We start from the raw sequence: 13,516 nt of genomic DNA on the forward strand, positions 1-13,516 counted from the left end.
CGACAATTTAGAAGAGGAAGAAAGGAAAATAAATTAGTAAAAAAAAGAAGCCCACCATTTCGTACTTTAAGGCCAGAAAAAAAACAAAAAAAAAAAACATGAATTTTACAGCCTTAAGTGAGCAGCTTTTTTTTTAGCCAAGTCTAGGCCTACAATTGCCATTGTGGGCGTTTGAGCGAGCAACACAGAAAGACTCCCAGCGCGAATGCGGAATACGATTTTCGCACACACACCATTAATAAAACAACGGTCTGAGGAAACAACAACAATATCTGTTTTAATATGAAAAAAAAAAAAAAAATCTATCCCACCCAGTTTTGTCTCAATTTTTCTAGTTTTCAGGTTTTCCTTGAGAAAAAATTATAAATAAAAATAACATCCCCCCAAAACAAAGATAATGTTTTTTTTCAGTTTATCTTGAAAAAAAAAAACTTTACAAAAATCGAACAAAAATCGGCCAATGTCAAGTTTCTTTCCAACTCCTCCAAAAACATTTTTAAAGGTTTTCGGTGGTGCTGAAAACGAATATCACATGGAAATTTGGGGTAGATTAGTAGTTTTCATGATATGAAGAAATTTTTTTCAAAAAGTGGGGGATCACTTTCCTATATAAATTTAACGTAAAATGAGCACCCACCTTCTGGCCACGTAGTAATTTCTTCATATCAAAACAAATTTAACTGATATCTGTTTTCAGCATCCCCGAAAACCGGCGCTGTTTTTTTTTTTTACTATTTCATTTTTTCATCTCATAATTTAGGACGCAATTATGCTGTCAGTAAGTTTACAAAAACATACTTTTTTTCATTATACAAATTGTATAGTTGTTAACAGGTGCTTCAGCAGTTAAATATTTCACAAAAGTTCTGTTTATATTAGGGGGCTTTGGAGCCCCCTAATGTAAACAGAATTTATGTGAAATATTAAACGATTCTGCTTTAATGGTTTAATGGTTAATGTCGGCACGTTACTTACGGAAAAAACGGTTAATTCAACTACAGAAGCACCTGTTAAAAACTATACAAGTTCTATGATTAAATACTCACCAAAACAACAACAACAACAAAAAAACGCTCATGTACTGCATTATTAGCATCCTAATTTATAAAAAAAAATGAACGAATCTCTTAGTTAAAAAAATAAAAAATAAAAATAAAACAGCGCCGGTTTTCGGGGGTGCTAAAAACAAAAATCGCAGTTAAATTGGTTTTATGATCTGAAGAAATTATTAGGTGGCCACAAAGTGGGTGCTCATTTTACGTCAAATTTATATAGGACAGTGATACCCCACTTTTTGGAAAAAAGTAATTTCTTCATGTCAAGCACCAAATTTAAATGTGATATTCGTGTTCAGCACCACAAGAGAGACGTTGCGAGCCTTTGTTTTATCGTTACGTCATGGCAGGTGCTCGTCTGAGCTCCAATCACTGGTCTCCCCGCGCCGATCTTTCACGAAAAACCCCCATCTAGCTGACACCATTGTCAAAAATTTTCCTCACTCTTTATCTGTGCCAAAGCCAAAATGTAGATTCCATGAACAAAGCTTCTCTCTTAGAAGTGCACGCCTTTGGAACTCTGTCCCGTCTGCCTGTTTCCCACCTGACTAAAACTTGGAAGCCTTCAAGTCCAACATAAACAAATTCCTGATGAACCGCCCCTTAAGTAGACACTTATCAAATCTCAACATTAACGTACTGTACACGCAATAACACTTATCCCCGAGTGGCTTCCGGGCCTTGATAAGTGGTGAGCACCTTGTAAAAAAATAAACAAAATAAAACACCGAAAACCTATAAAAGTCGTCATTTTAAATCTTTTGAGGAGTTGGAAGGAAACTTGACATTGACCAAAAAATCTTTAACATTATTTATCTAAAAAATATATGGTGCTAATGCAGAGAGTGATCCGCACTATTTTTTTAAAATCGTATGTTCACGTTTAATTAAAGTTTTATGATATGTTTTTTATTCAATTTTAAGGTTAAACTACAGAATAGGTACAAAACACCATCCCCTCCTCATGTTAAGAATGGCTTTTTAAATTAACGAGGCTATTATGTCGAATAAGTAATATCATCGAGCTAATTATTTAAAATGATTAAATTTAATGTTATATGCTAATAACCATAACTTAGTCAATGTATATGTGATGTGAAGAATGATATATCTAGAAGTTACACTAAAAAATAAATCTCTCCTTTGACAGAAGTATCCTACAATGGGCATTAATATGTCTTGACCAGGAGAGGTGTACATACACTATAGGCACTTTATATTTCTTTGATCATAGGGAGTTGTACACACAGAAAAACACACGCACACGAACGCTATTACTTATATATATATATATATATATATATATATATATATATATATATATATATATATATATATATATATATATATATATATAGTATCGGCCATAATATAAGGAACGGAAAAAAATTACAATTATTCATGTATATTTCAAAAATTAGAGCATGGATTTTTCTGAAATACTCAGAATAAACAAATAGAACCAATGTGTATAAACTAGTGCCAAAAAAAAAAAAAAAATTACGATTCAATATTGAGAAATATTTTAGTTTTAAATTATATCTGTGGATTGTTTTTTTTAATGCAAATGTTTAAAAAAATAAATTCATTCAATATTCAGTGAACATCCCTTTATTCTTTATGACCTCACTGCATCTTCGACCACAAGACTGGATTAGTTTCTTGCAAAATTCAGGATTTATCTTTTCCTACTCTTCCTTCAATAAATCCCACAAATGATTTTGATTTTGGGAATTCCTCGTCTGTGCTCTTTCTCCAATCATTTTCCAAACATTTTCTATCGGATTCAGATCCGGACTCTGCGCTGGCCAGTCCATTACTCTTATTTCTTCTTCCTCGAGGTAACTTATCACTTTTTTAGCTGTATGGCAAGGGGCGTTATCTTGCATAAAAATGCTTGGCTGATTATGTGAAAGGCGTAAGCTCTCAATGACATGTTGTTGAAGGAGCTGCTTATAAGTCTCCGCATTAACCCTACCATAGATTCGAACTAGAGTGCCAACTCCTTCCGAGGATATCATACCCCACACCATTACACTTCCCCCTCCGAATTTAAGTGTCGTTTTAACACATTTGGAGGATAATCGTCCACCTGCTTTACGCCGTACATACTTCTTTCCGTCAGATCCAAACAAATTGAACTTGGATTCATCGCTGAAGTGAACCTTAGCCCATTGTTCATCAGTCCAGACGACATGCTCATGGGCAAACTTCAAACGGCAATTTTTGTTCTTCTTGGAGATCAAGGGTTTAGATACTGGCACACTGGCATGCAATCCGTCAGCTGCTAACCGTCGAGAAACAGTTTTTCTAGATATATTTTTCCCAGTCTGTTCATTAAAATCACGAGAAATTGATGCTGCAGATTTGAATCGGTCACTAAGAGCCTGCCTTACCATAATCCTACCTTTTCTTTGAGATGTTTTAGGGGGTCTGCCGGTTTTAGGGGATGCTTCTAATGTATTTTTATTCTTATATCGAGCTATCACACGATGAACAACACTTTTTGATCTTCGAACGATATTAGAAATTGTTGAAATTGATTTTTTTTCTTTGTAATTGCCTAAAATTAACTTTTTTCTTGGAGAGACAGAGTTTTGCGAGTCGGTGACGCCATTTTTCTTTGTTGTGCTTATCAGCTGTTCCAATGTTAAAAACTAGCTATTTTTATTCAAATTTCAGTCTCTTAAAAATAAATTTTCTATTTCGTTCCTTAACTTTTGGCCAGGATAAATCCACAGATATAATTTTAAACTAAAATATTTCTCAATATTGAATCGTAATTTTTTTTGTACTACTTTATACACATTAGTTCTATTTGTTTATTCTGAGTATTTCAGAAAAATCCATGCTCTAATTTTTGAAATATACATGAATAATTGTAATTTTTTCCGTTCCTTATATTATGGCAGATAGTGTATATATATATATATATATATATATATATATATATATATATATATATATATACACTTTATCCTGCTTTTGTAGTAGTCTAACAGCCTACAACAGCAACCATTTATAGAGATATACCTTATATAGAATATCGCCTTTATTTATAAAGATATACCTTATATCTATATTTATAGAGATACACCTTATGTAGAATATCGCCTTTATTTGCGCGTGTCAAGCCGCCCCCTTTAGGCCGTTAGTATTTTCTTAGTTAGTGAAAATATGAATGTAGTATAATCCTCTTACATTCTGCACCTGATGTTCGTAAATGTTTACCGAAAATCACAAACCGTCGTTTTGTCTGCTTATGCAGACAAAACGACGGTTTGTGAAGACATAACTTTTTATCAATGCACATTTATGTGATAAAAAACCTATGCAGTATTTATATAGTGATAAGTCATGATTAGTTACAAACCCATATCTAAATTGTACCATAACGAAAGCGTGCGGCTATAGCTATACCAACCTCTACTAAATGAACTATTGAATTGAAGAAGGGAAATCTTAAGTACAAGGGGGTTTCCGTAAGTAATGCCACCTATTCTTTTATTTCACTCGATTGCGTCAGAGAGGATTGGAAATTACATTATCATAATAAGTACTTCTGTATTCATGATTTGAAAGTTTCATCTCTCTGTTGCAGAAGTACAGATGTGTCATTAAAATTCTGATATTGAGAATAGGGGGTGACTATGTTGAATAATAAATTCTGGAGCATAAAAGAAGGTTGTTTTAATGGTACTAATCTTGTCCTAGTAACTCTCCAACTTTTTGAATTAAAAAAATAGATAACTTTACTTTCCAAGCGATCCTCATTTGACAAAGCGCACTACGCCCGTCCGTCCGCAGCAGTAAGTTGTGCACTATAGCTAGCTTGCCACTTGCACGTAAGTAGCTACTACTTAGGACTATGTCTACTGGGGATATGCATGAAGATCAGCGAGATGTCTGTTCAGATTACATATCAGTTCAGTCAAGGAAGCAGGGAGGGAATTCCAAAGTCTGGCAGTTCGAGAAAAGATGGTATAATGGTAAAAGGCATTCATACATTTAAGGGAAGGATAGAATTTTGCTGCTAGACGGGTTCGTCAGTGGTATGTACATCGAAGGGGTACAATCGCAATTAGTTCATCGAACCACATATCATTAAAATTGCGGCGATGGTACTGGGGTTAGAGTTTGCTTAATAATGTAGTACCTATCAGATTTGATATTATTTTTTGGATCCTGTTTAAAAAAAGAGAGATTAATGTTGGGTGCGTCATCCCACTAATCCGAGCACCAGAGGCTTCTGCGTTTCATCCCTGTGAAGGATCGTCACGCGATGCGGACATACAGACTGAGATATATCATATATATATAGCATGCTTTGACTAACTACTCAGATATCCATACACACAATCACAACACACACACACACACACACGCACACACACACACACACACACACACACACACACATATATATATATATATATATATATATATATATATATATATATATCGGCAATTGTATATTCTAAGTAGACTATATATGCGTCATTTAGTTATCAAATTTGGAATAACTTGGCTTGCAACATACACACATATATGCATGTTTCTGTGTGTTATTTTTAGTGTTTTCTGTTACACATGCCATTTCCTTAAATGTGTTTATAGAATGACAAATAAGAAATATTTTTCAATAATAATAATAATAATAATAATAATAATAATAATAATAGCATTAATGTTGAAACTACTGATTTTTGTATTAATACTGATTCTTGTATATATTTTTATATTTCTCTACGGTTTGTAAAAAAGTATTTCTGCAGTTGTCAAAACTATTGGAAGTCATCCATCTTTGGCTTTAACTTGAATTCACTGTAATTTTTTTTTTTGCTTGTATTTTTCGTAGTTGATGAATGATTAATACACAATTGACAAACTGTTTAGTAATGGCGACGTGCCATTCGTTTATTGTCATCACTCAAAATCCGTTTTAACTCAACATGTTTTCCCTTCTTTTACAAGGTTTTATGCGCGTCAGAATTACATCAATCATTCCTGTTTATTTTTCAGGGGGAAAAACTGATTGACGGAGCAAGTTAAAAACTTGATAGATAATATTTGTATATGATTAGAAGTGGGTAGGTGGTAAAAAGACAAAATCGAGTACGATTTGTTACAAGATTGGAAGCAACGGTGTCACAACGGTGTCACAACGGTGGCGACCTGTGACTCTAGGTGACTCGGGAAGATTACTCATGGAATTCAAAAGCGATAAAATAAGAACAAGTTTGGAACATTTAAATTACTTCTTGGAAAATTTCGGAAAGAAAACGGAACGATATGCAAAACAATCTAAACGTTCGTTAATAATGCACACACACACACACACACACACACACACACACACACACACACAGAAGATGTATGTGTGTGTGAGAGGACATTTCTCAACCTATATACTTAACGAATTTATTATCTACAGACTTGAAATTTTGCATATACAGCATTCAAACATGTGGAAGACTTTCTAATCCGTTTTCATCCAGAAGAAAGGGGAGCTAAGGGGTCAAAATTGAAAAATTAATACGTGGAGTATTTTTGTTTGTTTGTTAACTGTTTCACGAATGCACACGTGAAAACATTACAGCTTCTTTATTGTAAAAATAAGTAAGTTGGAAAACACTTTTTTTAAAAACGTGTCAAGCTGGTCTAATGTTATCGTACTTGACTCACTATCTTTAAGTTTTGATTTCGATATCAGCTCGAGTATTTTTCTTTTTTTCAAGAAGTGAACTGAAAAAAAACATATTACACACATGCACATGTTTTAGTTTCTGTATTAACTAGCATTTTAGCCCGGCGTTGCCCGGGTGGTTGGAGGTGTATGCTGAGCAAAAAAAAAAAAAGAAGAAAAGCGGTCAATTTTTTTAACTTTGACCCCTATTATGACCCATTAACGGTTATTGTTTTGGGCTCAAATCGAGTTATGGTCTAAACATTTGAAATTTTACATAAAGGGTATTCAGAGATAGGGCAAGCTTTTTCGTCGGTTTCGGTCGAAAATTTTTAGTAACCTATATATAAATGTATGTATGTATGTTTTCATGTCTGGCCAACATTTTCGACAGAGGCGACGGATTTTCTCAAGATCAGTATCGTTTTTAAGTTCGACCTTTCAGACGACAAGTATCGAAAAATTGGCTAAAAACATTAATATCTTCACCTTAAACTGGACACTTTTCTACAGGGGGTCGCTTTTTTGCCGATATTTTTTTAAAGTCATCCTCTCCTTTCGATTGTGTAACCTTAATTTTAAAAAAATGTCACTTCCGGTTTGGCGGTGGTCGTAACAGCATAGACGTCAGGTTTTTTCCTATTCTTTTCACCCTTTGCAGTACGGGTTCGAGCTTACCTTCCTACTACTACTTTTTTTTTCTTAACATACACATCCAAACACCCGAGCAACACCGGGCTGAAATGCTAGTAGATAGATAGATTAAAAATAATATTTATGCGTATTTTACGACCAGGCGGCCTGCTATTATTTATATAAATTTAATTATCGCTAGATCCTCAAAGGTAAGCAACGATGAGACTAGCCAGTACCAGGAAGGTGGCCGTTTGGATGCTGTATGAATTGCGCCGGGACGTTAATATTTCAATCTTAGTATCCGGGGTCGCGTTTAAAACCACTAGAAAATATGCAATACTTTTGTTAAGATATGTATCTTGGAGAAGTAAATCCTTTATGTAAAAACATGTGGTCTATTGTCTTCTCTGTCTTGCAGCAACCATTTACACAGACGGAGGTTGGCAGTGTTTCCAATAAGTGTGGCTGGTGCTACACAATGCCTTCACCGCTATAAACAAATAATGTATTGATTTCGAACAACTTAGTTGTCTGAACCTTATACGTCGAGATTCGACGGAAGGTTGTTGATAGTGCTCTATAAAGCGCGGTGTTATATTTTATTAAATTTATGAAAACTTTATAAATCTAACAATATTACTCCGTGCATCTAGAAGTAAATGTCTTCTAAATTTATATCGCTGAGTAAATATATATATATATATATATATATATATATATATATATATATATATATATATATATATATATATTTTAATTTAAATACAAAAAAAAAACAAAAAAAACGGGCAGATGAAATTATTAAAATTTCCTTAAGGCCTTATCGTCTGACCCTCTAAGAGGAAACGTCAGAATGATTAATTAAAAACTAAGAAACGAATGAGGAAAGAAGGGAATTTGATTGTAGACAAAAGATTTTGAAACATCAGTTGGAGATATTTATTGATTTAAAACCACCTGAACAGTGAGATTTTTTTTTTCTCACCGGTCTTCCAACTGAAACCAAATTCCCTTCTTTCCTCATTCGTTTCTTAGTTTTTAATTTATCATTCTGACGTTTCCTCTTAGAGGGTCAGACGATAAGGCCTTAAGGAAATTTTAATAATTTCACCTGCCCGTTTTTTTTTTTTTTTTTTTTTTTGGTATTTAAATTAAATTATGTTTCCTCTGAAATTTCTCCTTCCATTTTGCTGTACCAAGAATTTACTTATATATATATATATATATATATATATATATATATATATATATATATATATATATATATATATATATATATATATATAAGTCACTTCGTGTAAGTGTATGTAAGTTCCTTCCTCATAGGTTCCGAAACGATGAGCCTATCTTTTGCAGATCTCACACAAAGCTAATTTATATGTTTGGCAGTGTTCTTAGATATGTTTTGTACAGAAATATCTGATAAGTATCGAAAAAAAATCCGATCTTAATCTTTCTTATCTATAAAAAAAGAATAATTTTTATTAGGGCATTTTTTAGGTTACACCAGAGATAATAAAATTTATAAAAAATTAGCAAATAATTTCTTATTAAAAAACAGTTTTATCATAATCTGAAGATATAGCTTAGTCGTAGAGCATTCGACTACATGTTGAATGATCCCCCGTTCAAGCCCGAGTGTACCTCCCCATTTTATTTTTATTTTTCTTATTAATGAGTTCAATTTACGATAAATAAGATGTACCATTTAAAATCACCGCAATTCATTTCTTTTTTTTGTGTTTGCATATTTAAAAACTGCATGCCAATCACGTATGACATGTCCAGAGCATTCATCGTTATGTCAAAATATTATTCAACATAATAGTGTAAACAAACATAGACGGAATTCGATGAACGACATTATCATAAATATTTATTATTTTTATTTATTTTTATTACGAATTAATTCACCGGGCAAATTATTCCTCATAATATATAATAATCAATGGAGGGTTGATTATATAATAAAACATACACAATCCGAATAAATTAAAATATCATGTTTAAGCGTATTGTACGACCGAACAGGCCGGGATTAAAGCCAGTATATATATATATATATATATATATATATATATATATATATATATATATATATATATATATATATATATTGTGTACAGAAAGTTGTTAGATGAGACAAATCATTGGTACCGTCGGTTTCTAGCCCGATAATAAGGACCATTAAAGGTATCCTTATCAAGCTCTCTTCAGCCAATATTCGTCTATTTTATAACCGGAAGTGTGAAATATATATATACCTCGCGAGTTCACGTTTAAATCTCGTTTTGTTAAATCCCCCCTCGTTTATTTATCGGATGATGATGATTTCATTAACTTTAAACTTTGAATTATTTAAATTTAAAATCAAATTTCGAAAAATATTTTCCTTTATATAAATTGATTTTAATTTGAACCCAAATTAATTTAAAAAAATCTAATTTTTCTTATGTATAAAAAAAACCTTAAAATTTATATTGGTATCGGTTAAAAACTTAAAATTTCGTTTAATTATATCGAATTACGTTTAAAAATTTCTAAAATACGTTAAAAGTTTTTTTTTAAATTTTAATCTTTCGTTTAATTATATCGAATAACGTTTAAAAATTTCGAAATACGTTTAAAAATTTTATAAAAAATTTATGAAAAATCAAATCTTTCAATGTTTGGGGAAGTGAGTATTTATCTATCCTAAGTGATTTTCCTAGTATATTAATATTATTATATTTTTCTATAGTTTTAAATTTGAAATAGATTGTAAATTACATTTATAAAGTATAATTAAAAAAAATATAATACATTAATTTAAAATCTATAGTATAATTACAATTAAAATCCAAGTTTATCAACTAATCATTTTAGTATTTATATTTTTTTCCTATTACATACACACACACACACACACACACACACACACACACACATATATATTTATATATATATATATATATATATATATATATATATATATATATAATCCACATCTAAGTTTTGTTCTTTTCATTGATCCAGTTTATTAAGAGCCCTTTCCTTCTGTGTATGCAATTTTTCAAAGCTTCACTCCTCACATTTAAACATTTTATTTTTGGGTCATGAATTGCCCGGAGGATGTAGTATTTTTCTGCATTACAGAGCGAGCATTGACTTAATTCCGGGGCGTATGCTGGTTTGTGCTCTATTTTTCTCCATTTTATGGAAAAAGGTGTATTTTTTTCTTTAAGTTCCCACACCCGGGTAGCTAATTCTGTATTCATCCTTGTTTTGTTTGGAGGGTAATTGTAAAGCTGAATCCCTTGTTTATGAGGCCACAATAACGGACCAATCCACAAATATACCGGAGAAATATATAGGTATGACAAAAGGCCAATTTAAACAAAGATACTACGCTAAAACAAGGATGAATACATTTTCTGACACAAAATATAAATACGCTCTTACATTTCGGATTTTCCTTTTAATTGAGCACTCTGCTGGATTTCTTTTTCCAAAAAAACTAATCACACACACACACACACACACACACACACACACACACACACACACACACACACACATATATATATAATTGTATTAGTTTATAATAAAATCGTGTGTATATATATATGATTTATTTATAAACTATCATATATAAATATAAATATATATATATATATATATATATATATATATATGGTAGAATGATAGATAGATAGATAGATAGATAAATAGATAGATAAATATATGAATTACTCATGAACTAATAAATTAATATGAATTTAGGGAAGATTTTCTTCTAGGAGTAATGTGTGATAATGTTAGCTTTATTTAGTTTAATTTAGTTTTATGAAAAGGGGAAAATATTGCTTTAAACCATTTATGAAAATTCAGATGCCTCAACATTTTGTAACATTTTAACAGCAAGTATTAGAGATCAAACAATATATATAGACTATTTTAGAGGGGTTTTATAGGCAGTAAGAAAAAGGTATTTGAATATGTTTATTTATTTGTATGTATACGATCCACACTTAACCTAATAAAACGATCATTATGAGTTTAAGAATAATGTTTCTAAGCGTAATGATCAGTACTGTGGGTTATATTTAGTTTACTGTATATGAAAACGTATAAATAAATTTAACAGAATAAATAGAAACCGCTCGCGACAATCGGGATATCTGATGTTTTCGTCAAAATTTACTTAATACCTATTAAATATCAATCTACAGATCTATAAATGTGAACGTGGCTGTGTGTGAGTGTTTGTCTGTGTACATTTCCCTACGCAATAACTCTGTCAATTTTCAGTTTACAGACTCGAAATTTGATATACAAGGTATTGAGATTTGGAAAAATCTTTGTAATCCGTTTTGACGATTTGACATATCAGAACTCTACCAATCTCCTCCACCAATTTTGGGTATAAACAATTGAAATTTTAGATAGAGATTCCTTGTACAGGGATCTAACTTAATAACTTGATGTGAGCCCAAAACAATGAATTTTAAGGGATCATAATAAGGGTCAAAGTTTAAAAAATTGACCTCGGCGGTCTCTACCAAAATTACTCAGACAATTTCTGGTCTAAACATTTAAAAATTTACATAAAGCATATTCAGAGATGGGGCAAGCTTTTTAATCGGTTTGGATCGAAAATTATAGCCACCAAAATATAAATGTATGTATGTATGTTTGCATGTCTTCCTAAAACTTTCGATAGAAGTGACAGATTTTCACAAGATCAGTATCATTTTGAAGTTCGACCCTTCAGACAACAAATATCGAAAACTTGGCTAAAAATATTACTTCCTTCACCTTCAACTGGCCACTTCTCTACAGGGAGGGTCGCTTTTTTCACCAATATTTTCGAAAGTCATCTCCTCTTTACGATTGTCTAGCCTTAATTTAAACCTGGTTTGCCGGTAATTGTAACAGCAAAGACATCACGTTTTTTCCCGTTCTTTTCCTCCTTCACGGTACGGGTTCGAGCCTGCCTTCCTACTACCACTTTTTTATTACTGAACGCACACCTCCAAACACCCAGGCAACGCCGGGCACCCATGCTAGTTAATGAATATTCTCGAAATATAATTTATTTGAAATATTGTAAGTTGTCTGGAAAGTATTTTTTTACAATTTCCGGGGAGTCAGCATTGCGTCCCACGTTATTCGTTTCAGCGAGAAACGAATATCATGGTTTATATAGAAGTCCCTTTAATTCGAAAAGTAAAATGTGAATAAAGGTTTGCTCATCTATCTATCTATCTATCTATCTATCTATATATATATATATATATATATATATATATGTCTATAAAAGTGAAAGTGTGTGTGTGTGTGTGTGCGCATTTCCCTTCCAAATTTACTCTGTCAATTTTCGGTCTAGAGACTCGAGATTTGACATAAGGGGTAGTGAGATTTCGGCCAAAAGTTTGGCTGTTACAGTGTCAAAGTTCAACGATTTGACCTTTGAAAACTCTACCAAACTCCTCCGCCAATTTTGAGTCTATAGACTTGAAATTTTAAATGTAGGTTACTTCGACATTGATCAAACTTTTTAATTTGATTTGAGCCCTAAAAAATAAATGGTCATAAATAAATTTAAAAAGAAAATGACCTCTGCGGCCTCCACCAAATTACTCAGCCCATTTCTGGTCTAAAAATTTTAAATTTTACATAAAGGGTATCTAGAGATAGGGCAAGCTTTTTAATCGGTTTGGGTCGAAAATTTGAGCTGCCATGGGGCCAAAGTTCAACAGACTTGACCTTTTTGATGTCTAGCAAGCTACTGAGCAAATTTTGGGTCTAAACATTTGAAATTTATACATAACGGGTATTCAGACATGTGGCAAAAACTTGATCAGTTTTGGAGCGAAAATTTGGCTGCCAAAAGATTAAAAAAGTTGACGTTTGCAGATTCTACCAAATTCCTCCACCAATTTTGGGCCTAAAATATTTAGATTTCAGATGTAAGTAACTTGGACATGGGTAAAACTTTTTATTTTATTTGAGACCAAAATAATAAATGTTAAGGGATCAAAATTAGTGTCAAAGTTATAAAAATTTGACCATTGCGGTCTCTACGAAATTACTCGGACAAAATTTCGTCTAAACATGTGAAATCTTACATAAAGTGTATTTACACGTAGGGCAAACT

Source organism: Euprymna scolopes, chromosome 27 (assembly GCF_053919585.1).
Source record: "Euprymna scolopes isolate OS-2025 chromosome 27, ASM5391958v1, whole genome shotgun sequence".
Taxonomy (NCBI): Eukaryota; Metazoa; Mollusca; class Cephalopoda; order Sepiida; family Sepiolidae; genus Euprymna; species Euprymna scolopes.